The sequence below is a fragment of the Puma concolor genome, chromosome A1 (assembly GCF_028749965.1).
Source record: "Puma concolor isolate L17-30 chromosome A1, mPumCon1.1.hap2, whole genome shotgun sequence".
In the NCBI taxonomy this organism is placed as follows: Eukaryota; Metazoa; Chordata; class Mammalia; order Carnivora; family Felidae; genus Puma; species Puma concolor.
Genome location: NC_141667.1, coordinates 186,736,474 through 186,751,266, shown reverse-complemented (window position 1 = coordinate 186,751,266; position 14,793 = coordinate 186,736,474). Strand labels below are relative to the sequence as shown.

The 14,793-nt window shown below is 33.9% G+C and overlaps 1 long non-coding RNA gene across 2 annotated transcripts in view; it reads left to right on the top strand.

Moving 5' to 3' along the window:
- Positions 1-376: 376 nt before the first annotated feature.
- The window catches only part of LOC147584674 (uncharacterized), an 85,061-nt gene continuing 70,644 nt past the window's right edge, over positions 377-14,793 (top strand). Inside the window, exons 1-2 of one of the 2 annotated variants that reach the window (XR_015255767.1) lie at positions 377-591; positions 9,849-9,940. This is a non-coding gene — a long non-coding RNA (uncharacterized LOC147584674). The remainder of the gene's footprint in view (positions 592-9,848; positions 9,941-14,793) is intronic. The other variant, XR_015255764.1, reaches the window with a different exon arrangement.

Below are 14,793 nucleotides of genomic sequence, written 5' to 3'. Positions count from 1 at the left end.
AATGCTGCTAAGGTTATTTTTAATGTCAACATTCAAAAACTAATTATGGAATGGTAAATAACTTTATCTGGTTTTGAAACATTAAATGGTATTTCTGCCTTCTTAATTATTAAGCTGATGAAAATATTATATGTTGAATTAGGACCTGATCTACCAAATACAGTTTTTTTAAACATTGAAGAGAAAGACGTGGTTTCTTTTAGAAAGTTTCTGTTTTAAAATACAGTCTGAAGATACATAAAGAAGGGAGAAGCACTGGCAGATGCTGAACATAATGGCCCTCGTCTCGTAACAGACAAGAAGTGTAAGCTCCCTTAACAGGCTGTTATTTGGGAACTAACCAACAGACACTGTGTGAGGCTCTTCTACAAGCTGAATATCTGAAGATGTTAAAACCTCCCTGTGGGATTGGCCTTCTTTTTTCTTAATTTTGAGATGGAAAAACACTGTTTTGAATTTCTTCTTCGCTCCAGTTGGCCAGCTTCGTTGAAAAAAGGAGCGATGTTTCCAGTCTCATGGATGATCCAAGGAAGTTATTCCTCAGCTTTCAGGAAGAAGCTGGAGCCAGTGGAAATGTTACAACCCTGAAAGGTAACCCAGCCCTCCATGACAGAAATAACTCAGATGCAAAAGTACTCTTCTAAGACTGTTGGGCCAATTGGCATTGAGATTTAAAAATTCCACTAGGGAGAGATCTCAGCCCTGCTGATTTAATTACTAGGCTTTGCCTGACCTTATTTATTTAGATTTTTCTGTACTGAGTGTTGCTATGGAATCCTGCCTAAATTTATTTAGTAGTATTGAAAGAAAAAATTATGGCCCTATTTTGGTTAAAAATAACAAAAACAAAAATGGGATTTGTACAGCTAAGAAAAGATCTTATGTTAGAGAGATTTTTTTTTTTTTTTTTTTTAATTCCCAGATGCTTGTCTGGTCATCCAAGCCAAATGAAGAGAATTGTTGGTAATTAAAAAGTAATTCACTGAAGTGAGTGCAGCTGTAGCAATGGCTTTCCTGCCAGACTCAATGTGATCTATAGAAGTAAATCCTAATTGTTTCAAGTGAAAAAATATTCTTCACTTATGAGGATAAATCTGAAATGTTTATTTCATTTATAAAAAATTTGGTGAATTTTTAGCAATGAAATTATAAAGAAGAAAGGAAAGTTTGCCAATTTGGCAAATATTAGCCTCACATATGTGTGCATCAGAATAATTATATACAAACTAAAATAAGCAAGTGAATATTGTACAGCCATTTTATTTCCTTTTTTATCTTTTGGGCTTAAAAGCCTTGAAAATAAGAGTCTGGAAAAGGGAGGGGAAAATGCATTTAAATTGTTTATTTGTTTTGACTTTTGAATATTGATAATACATTTAAACTTCATATTAAATATCACTAAAGTATGGATATTTTATTAACTTTCTTTGAGCATTTTCTTTGCCCAGTATTGTTTCTATGACCTTCAGATCTAAGTTTCTGCATGGTGAATACCTTCCATACCCACTGAAGGTATATGTTTCCTTTAGTTGTATTTCCCAGATTTGGGGTTGGGGGGGACTGTTGCTTAATCCTGTTAGCACTTTGAAAAATTTCCCCCCTGTTTTGGTAATTACCATAATTTTGAAACTACTTATTTCTCTTTCTGTCTTCTCTAAGAGAGTGCTATTATTTTGAAGGTAAGGGCAGTAAACATTTTCACCCTTATTGTATATGCCCCACCTTCACACATCACTTTCAGTGCATAGCAGAGTCCTGGCACCCAGGAGAACATTGGTATAAGTAAACTGTGTGAAGAAAGAGTGGAGGAATGATAAATCTTATAGAAACTCTTATAATTTATTTTGATTTTATTAGATGTTTACTGAAACGTATCAGTACTATTTTTAATGCATAAGAAATATTAGTACATGGGTTATATTTATTAATGAAATGTTGATTACTTGAAATAGAGGTGGTTTACTGCTCTACTTTTATTAAACATATGCATTTTTTATTACACTTATATTCAAACTATATAATGGATTCATTGAGGAACTGCATTAACCACAATTTAAAGCAAAGTTGTTTGACTGTAAATATTCTAAGAACTGAAGGATAGAATTATTCTCTGTCAGAGTATATATGTATATACAAGAAAAACTTTATGGATCTCAATTGTAAAACACGACCTTCTGAACTGTTCATAAACTTTATGTTGGATCCATAATTTAAGTTATGAAATAAGTAATACTTCTGTATTTAAAAAACAAAATATTTAGGGGCGCCTGGGTGGCGCAGTCGGTTAAGCGTCCGACTTCAGCCAGGTCACGATCTCGCGGTCCGGGAGTTCGAGCCCTGCGTCAGGCTCTGGGCTGATGGCTCGGAGCCTGGAGCCTGTTTCCGATTCTGTGTCTCCCTCTCTCTCTGCCCCTCCCCCGTTCATGCTCTGTCTCTCTCTGTCCCAAAAATAAATAAACGTTGAAAAAAAAAATTTAAAAAAAAATTTAAAAGTAGAATTCAAAGATTTAATAGCTATTATTGCTTTAGAGGTTTAAAAAGAACATAACATAAAACTGTATATGGAAATAGTAATAAGTTGTTCCAAGCATGAAGGGGTTAAAAAGAAGCACATGGATAATCCTAAATTAAAAATTAAAGCATATTTATTCATACAGTAAATATATTCTGAGACACTCTATGTAACAATTACTGAGAATTAAAAATTATTTAGCATTTGCTTCCACAGTTGCTTTCTAGTGTGGGTGAGGCAAGAGACAATAAACATGAATGAATGAATGAATGAATGAATGAATTTTGATAGCGATATGTGAAATGAAGAGAAGTAAAGAGAAAAATGACAACTGGAGGTCAACCGATAAAGGTCCATGTCAGCAGAGACTTGAAGTATGGGAATGAATTATCTGGATAGCCAGGGAGGAGGTTTTTGGGGCAGAGGGAACAGTATGGTAAAAGGCTCTGTGGCAGAACTATCCCTTGATTGTTTCATAAACACAGGGTAATTTGTGTGTCTGAAATGAAATGAGTGAGACAGAGACAGGTGTAATATCAGATTGGAGAAGTGGCCCAGAATGACATGAAGCAGTGCAATGTAGCTTATGAAATGACATCTTTCATTTTGCGTAAATTGTGAAGCCACTAGATGGTTTGGAGTCAAGGAACATGTCTAATTGTCTTGAAAGGAACATTATTATTGTTTTGTTAAGAATAAACAATAGAAGGCCAAGGATAGAAGCAGTGAAACTGGTTGGAAGCTCTTGTGACTAGAATTCTATATTTAGCCGGAACGCCCTAGTGTGACAATACCTTCTATTTATGACAATTGTCTTTTAAGATTTGTAAAACCTATACTGCATAACAACTGTGATTTATTTGACTTTATCTTTAATATTTTGTCATAAAATGACTTTTACTTTTTCTTCTGCTTTTGGTACTATTTTTGAACTTGTACCATTTCTTTATCTGATTAACATGATTAATACAAAGACATGTAGCTTTATCTTAATATTCATGTACCTTGTGACATGTTGTTTACATAAACCATAACAATCCTGTGAGGCAGGAGTTATCATGCCCTACTTAACAATGAAAAGTAAAGCACCTAGAGGTTAATCAACATGCCTAGTTTTCTGCTATTAAATGGCAGATCTGACATTGAGATACAGGTGTCTTTGCTACCATGGACTGCTATTTTTCCCCTGAACCAATTGGAAGTTCCTAGTCATTATGGCTTACTGATTATAACCGAAGTCAAGTGAAAGACTTATAGTGATTCTGTAATGCAAAAACATTTCCTAATTAGAAAGATTTAATAATCCAAAAGTTATGTCTTTGGCTCAAAATACATATACTGAAAATTCATATCTATACTGCTCAATTGTTTTCTAGCATAATGATATCTATAAAACACCTGCAAAGAAATTAGAAATAATCTGTCTACTTCACAATTTTCAGACTGTTATGTTGGATAAAATATTTGGTCAAATTATTTATTTTTAAAATATTGACAAGTTGGCAGCACATTTCATATACAAACTCTTCCCAGAACAAAGTGTTGCTTATTACTTATGTTTTCTCAGTTAGCCTACCCGTTATACTCTATACATAACCCGTTATAGACTATACATAAGAAATAACCTACTTTCAAATCTGTACATTGTCTCAATCTTTTTTCTAGATAATAGGAAATATGTGATTCTTGCTACTAAAAATCATTCTTGAGATAGTGCATTCTTTCCTTTAGTATAACAATAAACATATCCAATTTTTGGCATTTAATGGGAAAGAAATTTAAGACTAACAAAGTATTTGCAAGCACAGTTGATTTCTGTGAAGAATAAATAGTGTGTAAAGCCTTGTAAACCCACAAAAATAAAGAAATACTAGTAATTTATCCAACTATTTTCATATTGCTAATACACTTGAATGGGTCAATACACTTGAATGACCAAAAATGTATTTTTCAATTTATTTGTTGCAAAGTGTTGCTGGATGTCTAATTGAATTACCCACTATTTTCCAAGGAATTAATAAGTGAGATATAAAAAAACATGCAATTACAAATATTATATCTTTTTAATATTAACATAGTAAGCTAAAATTAATATGCATTTTAAAAGTATAGGGGCGCCTGGGTGGCGCAGTCGGTTAAGCGTCCGACTTCAGCCAGGTCACGATCTTGTGGTCCGTGAGTTCGAGCCCCGCATCAGGCTCTGGGCTGATGGCTCGGAGCCTGGAGCCTGTTTCCGATTCTGTGTCTCCCTCTCTCTCTGCCCCTCCCCCGTTCATGCTCTGTCTCTCTCTGTCCCAAAAATAAATAAACGTTGAAAAAAAAAATTAAAAGTATAGAAAGTATGAATTGACTGAGAAGTAGTCAAATGAGAGAAGTGGTCTTGTGGGGGAAATTCAAAATATATCTCTTCTAAAAAATCAGTAACTGCTGTTGATATTTACCTTAGAATATTCCTTTAGCTTTTCATTTTATTTGGTAACTTTAAAAAAATTGTACATTCTCTGGCTGTATGAAATGTAAAAATAATTTTTGAGAACTGTTAAAACATTTTTTTAGATGCCTCTCTATATTTCTGAGGATTTATTCAAAATATATATTGAAACACACCTTCCTAAGAAATCAACAGATTCATGGTAAAATATTTAAAATATCTATTTTCTCCTAGAAAAGAAAATAAACCTTTCACTGACTAACTGCAATTAAATTAGTTATTTTTAATGAAACCTTCCCAAACTTTAAGATATTTGATAAATGAAATGCATATTGATAGTCAAACTTATAGTCAAAGTTTTCAATTGTTCCTTTTTAGTGTCCATGGCATGATCTGGAATAGGCATGTCCCAAACAAGGGGAACAAGTAAAAATCCTGGCTGGACTTTGACTAGTTTATGTGCAGCCCATTGAGAGAGGGATAGAGAAGTAGGACATGAGGTCAGGGACACTACAAGATACTAGAGTTCTTATGTTCTACATAAAGACACTGGAATATATTTGGATGAAAATAGGAAGCATCAAAAGTCTTGAGCAGAGCAGTGAGGATTTGAATTGCATTTCAATGAGTACATTGAATTAGTAAGGGACTTATTCCTTTAAAGAATGACATTGAAAAGCTAAAAAATTTCTTACATTTCACGGACATTCATAATTCTGGAGGTGGATTCAATCCTTAAAATGTTTTTCAGCACCTGAGTTGGTAAGTGAAAATTAATCATATGTCACCAAATTCTTCCCCATTAGCCCGAATACAATTCTTCCCCTTTAGCCCCAATGCCAACTCTACCTTCATTGCAACAAATCAGATAAAATAAGAAAACAAACAAAAAGAAATTCTGAGAAAATCTGTTTGCTAGGTTTTTGTGTTTTGTTTGGTTTGGTTTGGTTTTACAGGGACTTAGGGATAGAAATTAATTTAAAGCTGAAGGGAACAGGTTAAGTATATTCTCTAAGTTTTATATTCTGCTGATTGATGAACCTAGCAACTTGATAAAGGTGAGGACTTCACACTGGGTCAACATATATTTTAATACATAAAATATTTTATGTATTTTAAAGGAAATTTCAGCAAACATATGGTACATGTATCATAAAAAATCTTTACATGTTTGAAGAGAATGGTAAAATACACATTGGGAATTTCACATCTGTGGTTTTCAAAAGACATTCACATAAATTATAATATTCATTTTGCACTAACATAATATGAAAGGGAAAGCACCTATTATTATCCACTTACTATAAAGCAATGAATTAATATCTAAATACAAGCTTATCTGTCAAGGAACTGAATGAGACAAGAATAAATTCCTTGTCTATGCTGTCTTCAGTTAGGTCCTCATTGTAACTTCGAATTGCTAAGGGAACATGAAAATGACATTTCAAGGTAAAATTAAATTTGTATTTTTGTTTCTATTATTGATTGAATTATTTATTTCCTTGAATATTAAATGTATTTTTTATGTATTCTCCATATTTAAGTTCTAAGCAAAATTAAATATGCAATATTACTTACTAGTAATATGGTTAAGATGACAAGATGTGATGTCAGTGAAAACCAGAGGTCTTTTATGTACATTTGTCCTTACCCTTGCGAACAGATTCTGGAAGACTCTAAGCTTTGGTGCAGCTTTTAAATGCAGTTTGAACATAGTTCCATTTAATAAACAAACAGATGCAAAATTAAAAATCTAGTTTTCTCCTGAACAAAGCACAAATGGAGATGGAGAGATGTCAATATTTTTTTTTCCCAAAGAAAAAGAAATGTTCAAAACAAGGACTCCATCTCAGCAGTTTTGACATGTTAATGGGTTTCCCTTCAACCTCTCACTATTTATCACAGGCTATTCAACAGCTCATTAACCTGTTACTAGGCTTTTACATTGTGTGACTCAAGAATCAAACTTTTATGAATATTTTTGGTCAATTACTTTCAACTGTGCTACCCCTAAAATGGTATTTGCTTTCCAAATATACAAAATATAAAGATTTTAAATCTTTTGGATTCTGTAATAAAAGCAGAAATATTCTATACAATTGAAAAATAAATTAAAAACTTATCTATTTCATTCATTCATTCATTCATTCATTCAATAAATATTGAGATTCTATATGTGATGAATATTATGTAAAGTATTTAAATACATTGGTGAACTAGGCAGGCTTTTCATATTCTCATACTATTTATGGTCTAGTCAATAGAATTGACTGCATATTTACTCTATGCTGGGCAGGTTACTAACAGCGTCTATGAAAAGGGGACCTTTTGTATATGGGAATATGGGAATATTTTGTATATGGGAATATGGCAAATTTTTAGAAATTGTATTCAGTTTCAATTATGTTGTATTAGTAAGACCTTTCAAATTTTACTTAATTTTTAAATGCTATGTCTTCAACAAGTGTTGGAATATGACTGATAATTAATTAGGCAAAGAAGACAAAGTCTATTAAGGGAAGTATGGATTATTCTATTATACGTGGATTTTACACTGCTTGGGGAGAAAAAAACGTCGATTTCCTATTTTCTAAATATCTAGTAGTCTCAAACCTGCTCAGAAGCAGGGTTTCTCAATGCTAGGACTGTTGACATTTTGGTCTGGATAACTATTGTGAGGGTCTGTCTGTTCATACATTATAGGAATGGTTAGTAGCATCTCTGGCCCCTGCCCAATAGATTCCAATAGCTTCCCCAGCTCCTCTCTCCCAGTTTGTTGACAACTAAAAATGTCTCCTGACCCTGTTAAATGAATCCTATAGAGGCTGCAAATTGCTTTAGCTGATAATCATTGATTTAGGAAAACTGTATCAACAAAACGTTGTTTTGATAAGTTATTTTGACCTATTTTATCTTTGGCTTTCAAAGCCTAAATAACATTTGCATCAGTGTTTTATTTTTTTTTTTTATTTTTTTTCAACGTTTATTTATTTTTGGGACAGAGAGAGACAGAGCATGAACGGGGGAGGGGCAGAGAGAGAGGGAGACACAGAATCGGAAACAGGCTCCAGGCTCTGAGCCGTCAGCCCAGAGCCTGACGCGGGGCTCGAACTCCCGGACCGCGAGATCGTGACCTGGCTGAAGTCGGACGCTTAACCGACTGCGCCACACAGGCGCCCCGCATCAGTGTTTTAAAAGGTAAGTTCAATGTGTATAAACTCATTGTAGATTGTAAAATGTATTATTTTATTCTTATGAATTGGGTATTTTGAATTATATTAAATATGAAATTTTAAAAAACCCTTTTCTTTAGCTTTCTCAAATGGGTAAAATTGATAAACTCTACATAAGAAACATACAACTGCCTCATCTACACAATAAAGATACTGCTTTTAAAGTAAATAGTCATGGAAGAGCATTTTATAGTTAATATTGTTTTAAATAAAACTGAAATATTTTGCAGGCATCAAAACTTACTTGAAATACATTAATCTGTGCTTATAATTTGAGTATCGTCTTATGTAGGTATTTCTATATTGATAAAACTTACTATTAAGGGCTTGTGCATATCTCCAAAAAGCCTATCAAATGCATTTCCATATTTTCCCCTTCCATACCTTTTATGTTTATGTTTGTCATGCTTTGCAAATGTAGGGGCACCTGGGTGGCTCGGTCGGTTGGGCAGCTGACTACAGTTCAGGTCATGATCTTGTGGTCTGTGAGTTCGAGCCCCGCGTCAGGCTCTATGCTGAGAGCTCAGGCCTGGAGCCGGCTTCCTATTCTGTGTCTCCCTCTCTCTATGCCCCTTCCCTACTCACGCTTTCTCTTTCTCTCTCTCAAAAATAATAAACCATGAAAAAATTTTAAAAAATGTAACTTGGAGGAGTGTTGGTATTTTTGGAGCTTATAGAGTTGGAGAAGAGTAACTAGTTACAATGTTATAATTCATTGCAGTTGCTTTATAGCATTATATCTAATAATCGGCTATTTTGTTTATATCTGAGAAATTATCTCCTAATCAATATTTTCATATGCAATATTCATGGGTATAGTCTTACAAATGCATGCATTTTTAAAACAAAAGAAGTAAAACTAATGAAGACAATTTTATAATATCTTTAGGCTTTTTCTCATTATCTCTCAATATGTCATTAATTATTTTCATTTCATTTACTTAATTATCCCTCATCCCATATTGCTCAACCATTCAGATTTTCAATCTTAATTTATTTGGAAACTAAGCCATGATTTTAAGTTATTACTTTGGAAAGCGACTAATAAAATTTTATATTTGGAGTGAATTTACCTTCTTTTAATAAGTTGTTTATTTATTCCTCCTCACTGTTGACCGTCTTTTCTAAGCTATCTCTGGTTTCTTTATACTTAACAGGTAAATAAAGATTTCAAACTAAACATGATATTACATGGACAGTCTTACCAATCTTTTGGAATTTATGTATTTATTTCTTATTGCTAGAAAACATATATTATGACAATAGCTATTTCCTGTACTACTTACTATGTTTTGTTTCTCCTCTTAACTTGTAACACTCACTAAGCTTCTTAGCAGCAACCTGGATAGACCACAAACTTACCAGTGGTGGGGAGTTTCTCTGATGGGCATGAAATCTGTAATGATAACTACTTGTATTTGAGGCATGTCTAAATCCATTTAGGCTAGAAATAAATACTGCTACCTTATAGCTATCTGTGGTTACTTGAGACTAGCAAAAATAGGAATGCCAACGCATTTGAAAATTTCTTTTTAGCTTTGTCCTTTAAGGCACTTAACAACAAATTTTAGTGATATTTTGTTAATACCTCCTTTTTATTATTACCTTACTATTACTTTCCCAAAATTTTGTACCAGTTTTTCTAATCATCTCAATATCTCTTTCTAAACAGGGGAATAATGGAACAGGACTGAAGCTTTTAGGATTATAGCACTACCTCCCATACAACTGAAAGGAAATGGATAACTATGTGTGGAAACAGAGGTGAGTCTTCAGAAGGTGCACATTCTGGAGAGAGAGAGTGGGTTGGAATGACTTAGCCCTTGGAATCTTGATGGTAAAAAGTAGAAGGAAACAAGGGGGCAGATTTCAAATGTCATAAATAAACATCTTCAAGCAGAAGAAACAGTACCCATAACTCCAATATAAATAGAAGTGTCATCTAGTAAAGACACTGTAATATAAAACAAAAAAAAAATCTAGTAAGTAAAAAAATCCATGAGAACCATGTGTTAATGGAAGTACAGAATCCTGAAATTCCATTGCTTACTTATCATGTAGGCAAAAATACTAAAACATGTCAAAACTTTCGCTTAGTGAGTTTGTAAGGAAACCTTAGTGAGTTTGTAGTAGGAATAAGTATACATCTTTTGATTGAATGAATTTTAATATTCATTGGGTACCTCTTGATCTGCTTATCAGAAAGTAGTTGAGAAAATGGGATATAATATCAAGAAAAATAGATGTGGGACCTGTTTTCACAGGGCTCAATCGTTGGCTGGCATCAAAAAGTTAAAGAGGTTGGATTTGACATCCTGTATCAGAAATTTAAGGTCATGAAAAAATCGTTCATCATGATTATGGCCATATAGCATATTAACAGTCAATCACAGCAATTCCATGTTGTGGACAGAGGAAAAACATGGAAATGATTGCCTGCCTCTCCTTTTTTTTTTTTTTTTTTTGCATTTCTGACCCCAAAAGCTTGAACAGTATCTCTTAGGATAGATACATTACTTTAAAATGAATAGAATACTAGTAAGTCCTTTTGACCAGATAACTGCTCTGGGAATCTGCTAATACTTACACCCTGTTTATGTCAAAATATTCATATGGGGTTTAAGGCATTGGTGCAATATGAAGGAACTGGTATATGATAAATGCTACAGTCGTACTTCATGACCAGGCCTTAGTCCTGTTGTAGCTTGTTTTCCTCTCCTGCTATCTGAGTCCTATCTACTCCCAGTATCTACACTCAAATGTTGCTGTATTCAACATAGTTACTCATCGTCACCGATACTTATCCATTACAGTGCTTTACTGTGTCTCTACATTTAAACGTTACTAACCCCAGGAATTAAAATATTTTTTTAACGTTTTATTTATTTTTGAGACAGGGAGAGACAGATCATGAACAGGGGAGGGTCAGAGAGAGGGAGACACAGAATCTGAAACAAGCTCCAGGCTCTGAGCTGTCAGCACAGAGCCCGACGCAGGGCTTGAACTCACGGACTGCGAGATCATGATCTGAGCCCAAGTCGGCCACTTCACCGGCTGAGCCACCCAGGTGCCCTGGAATTAAAATATTTTTAAAAGCGTGTCCTTTATAATCTGTAGATCATTATTTTTGCAGTTCTACTAAAAAACTTTTAGCATATAAATATCAAAAATTTCACCTTTTCATAATACATGGTGAGATAATCACCAACAAATAATTAGAAATATCCTTGTAAAATTAAACTCAAACTAACCAAGCTATAGTTATAAGTAATAAGATGCAACATTTCTTTCTATTGAACCTTTCCTTTTATCTAGGGGAGGTTAACAAAGTATTGGTGAGCTATCACTTAGAATTGCTGCTATTTTATTTTATTCTCATCTGTAAAAATCAGTTGTAAAATATAGTTCCAACCATAGGAAGAGAAGTGGAATAAAGGTACTTTGGTCTACAGCACTTGAAAAAATGTATAACTAATTCCAAATCTCTATTAATCTGGTTTGACAGAGAAATATCATTTCAGTTATTAGCATTTTGTCATACTACCTTTTCAGATTCTTATAGAAGTCCTAGGTTTTCTTTTTGTTTGTTTTTGTTTTTAATCTGCCAAAATTCTAAGAAGTCCTTCATTTCTCTCCTCCCCTGGGTTACTGACTGCTGCCTTGAAAGTCAATGGTGACTTTGCAGCTTCTGTGCTCTTCCTGAAAGAATGGAAATTGGCCCAGTATCCAGCCTCCCTAGGCAATCAGAAGGTTTATTCCTTCCTAAGGTAAACCATTTACTCAGGGGGAAAAGGCCAACATGATAGATGGCCAAAAATCTGGTGAAAATATGTAATAAAAATCAAATGGCTGAAAGACAATTTACCAAGTAGCCAGGTCATTAAATTGAAAAACTTACCTATTTAGCAAATATGATGTTTTCTAAGGATTTGAAAAATTCACAAGTTCTATAAGAACGTTATAGGGATGCCTGGGTAGCTCACTAGGTTAAGCATCTGACTCCTGGTTTTGGCTCAGGTCATGATCTCAGTTTCGTGAGTTAGAGCCATACGTCAGTCTCTGTGCTGACAGTGCAGAGCCTTCTTGGGATTTTCTGTCTCTCTTTCTCTGCCCCTTTCCCGCATGTGCCCTCTCTCGCTCAAAAATAAATAAACATTAAAAAAAACATTATGGCTTTCACAGCATTTGAGTCTCCCTCATGAATTATAACTAGCAGTTCACGGTTACAGTTTAATTTTCATTTTAAATTGTTTTCTCTTTGCCTACTGTAGTCCTGTCCTACCACTTCCTCTATGAGTAAAGTACAGGATACCCTGGGTTCTTGCAGGGTTCGGGCTTATGACATTCGGGAATGTGTTTTCTTGTGAGTTTTGACTTACAAGCGTTTACAAAGGGTGGATGTCAATACATTTGTAAATCATGAAATTTTCTTAATTTCAACACACTTTTGATCCTAATCCAGAAATAGAACTTGACCTTATCAAATGTATAGCTGGTGTATATTGAAAAGAAATGAGATGTTCAGTGTCTGAAATATGAATGCATACACATTGGCATTCAAAACCAAAGCTAATTGGCTGAATCAATGGTCTGAGATCTAAACACACACACACACACACACACACACACACACACACACACACACACATATTAAAATTAAAACTGAACCAAAACTTCAAAAATATTCAAAGATGTTGAAAACAACCCATGCACTAAAATTTGCTAAAAATTTTGCAAATATTTAACAGGAACATGTTTTGTGATAACATGTAACTTGACAAGCATAATGAGTTGTTTTGAGTTAATTTATTAACAGTGAAATGGCTTCCAAAATATAAGGCACTTCTCCAGTGGAATACTTAGCAAAGTCTCATGAATAAGCCGGAGCTTTCACATACATACAAAAATGAGACTTGTTTGAGGTAGCTTCCCCTACCTATCTTGTAAAACCTTCTTAAGCAAAGATATGCAAAAGGCCAGATTCTTCCTTTGGAATGGAAGATAAGAGGAAAATGTTTTTAAAAAGTGGAAAACAAAAACAAGCTGCAATTTTAATGCATCATTTTGAGACATCAGAATATAAAGAAAATACAACAATGTACTTGTAACAAGTTATACAAACCATAAATGAAAACAATAAGCTCATCACATGATTGATCCTATGCCCTGTACCTGCACTATAAAATTATTTAAAATGTTTTGGGGATAAAGAAATTGGTGCGTTAGAGATCGTATCAGCTCATTACCTGATCTATAAAAGTAAATCTGTAGAAGAGTTAAAGCATATTTATACCTTCTCGGTGTTTAATTGTTACTGAAGTATATGTTTCATATTTTTAGTAAAATATTATATATCCTTTCCTTGCCAAAGATCAAAAAGGAAAGTGTTCAGGAAAATGACATTTGAGAGTATGATAAAAGACCCAATCAAACATGTGTTTTACAGTAAGCACGTGACTTGCTTCTTCCACTGTTTAAACCATTTAAGGAAGAGGGTGAACTTACTGCTTTTGTATTCTTCAATCAGGTTTATTAGAGAATATTGAAAGACATTTCTTGCTTTTCTCTGATTACAACACACTTTTAACCCAAATGCAATAAATCACTCATTTATTTGCAATTGTAATTTAAGCACAGTTTAAACACCATTAATAAGGTTACTATGTAGTCTTGCAGCATACAGGACAAGAATGCAAATTTGCTGCTCAATTTCATTGCTAATGGATTTTTTTTCTTACAGTTCTTTCTTCATGCTTTTGTTATGCATTTTCTAAATCACCCACTGCTACAGTTGTTAGGGAAGTGGTCCCTGGTTACATGGAAGTGATCTTACTTCCGCTCATACCTGCTTTGCCTGCAGCTTGATGCCTCAGACTTCATTGTGCATTCTGTGCTGGCGCCTCAGCCGGCTGTGTTGCACTAGTTGTGACACCGGCACTGATGTGCAGCAAGCATTTCTGTATTCTAGATGCTTTTGTTATACATCTTCTCTAAATTCCTAAGAAATGTTCATCTAAGAGTTCAATGTAACTGTTCAGCTGATTTAGGGTTTTAACTGAGAACCTGCCTAAATTTCTTCTTGTGGCAATTTTATCCAACCTTCTATGCAATGCATAGAATCTCTTTTTAACATTTGGTGTCAAGACAGGCTGAAATTTAAGTAAATTCCCAGACTCATTTACAATTTGTAGCATCAATTTCAAATGTAGAAATTGGGAGCCCTACCAGTAATGTGATACTCCTAGAATTATGTGTAACATTTGTTAAATTAGTGAAATATCAACTCAGTTTTCCTGAGAAAGATAATAATAATAATGATGATAGTCTGAGGTGGTTATAATACATAGGAGAGGAATAGCATCCATATTTGAAGATCAGAAATTGAAATATCATATATAACTTGGACAAAAACTAGGCTTTAAAAAGATCTGGGATCATAGAAAAGGAAAATTTATTCTAGCAATGTAAAGAATTTAGAATACATGCCAGCCTTCTAAAACTAGGGCTTAGATGCTGTAGATACTGTTTAAAATCTTCAGTGTGTTCTCTTTCATGCAAAATACACATGTGTGCTCTCACATGTATATACTTACACACACAGGGTTGGCATCTGCCAT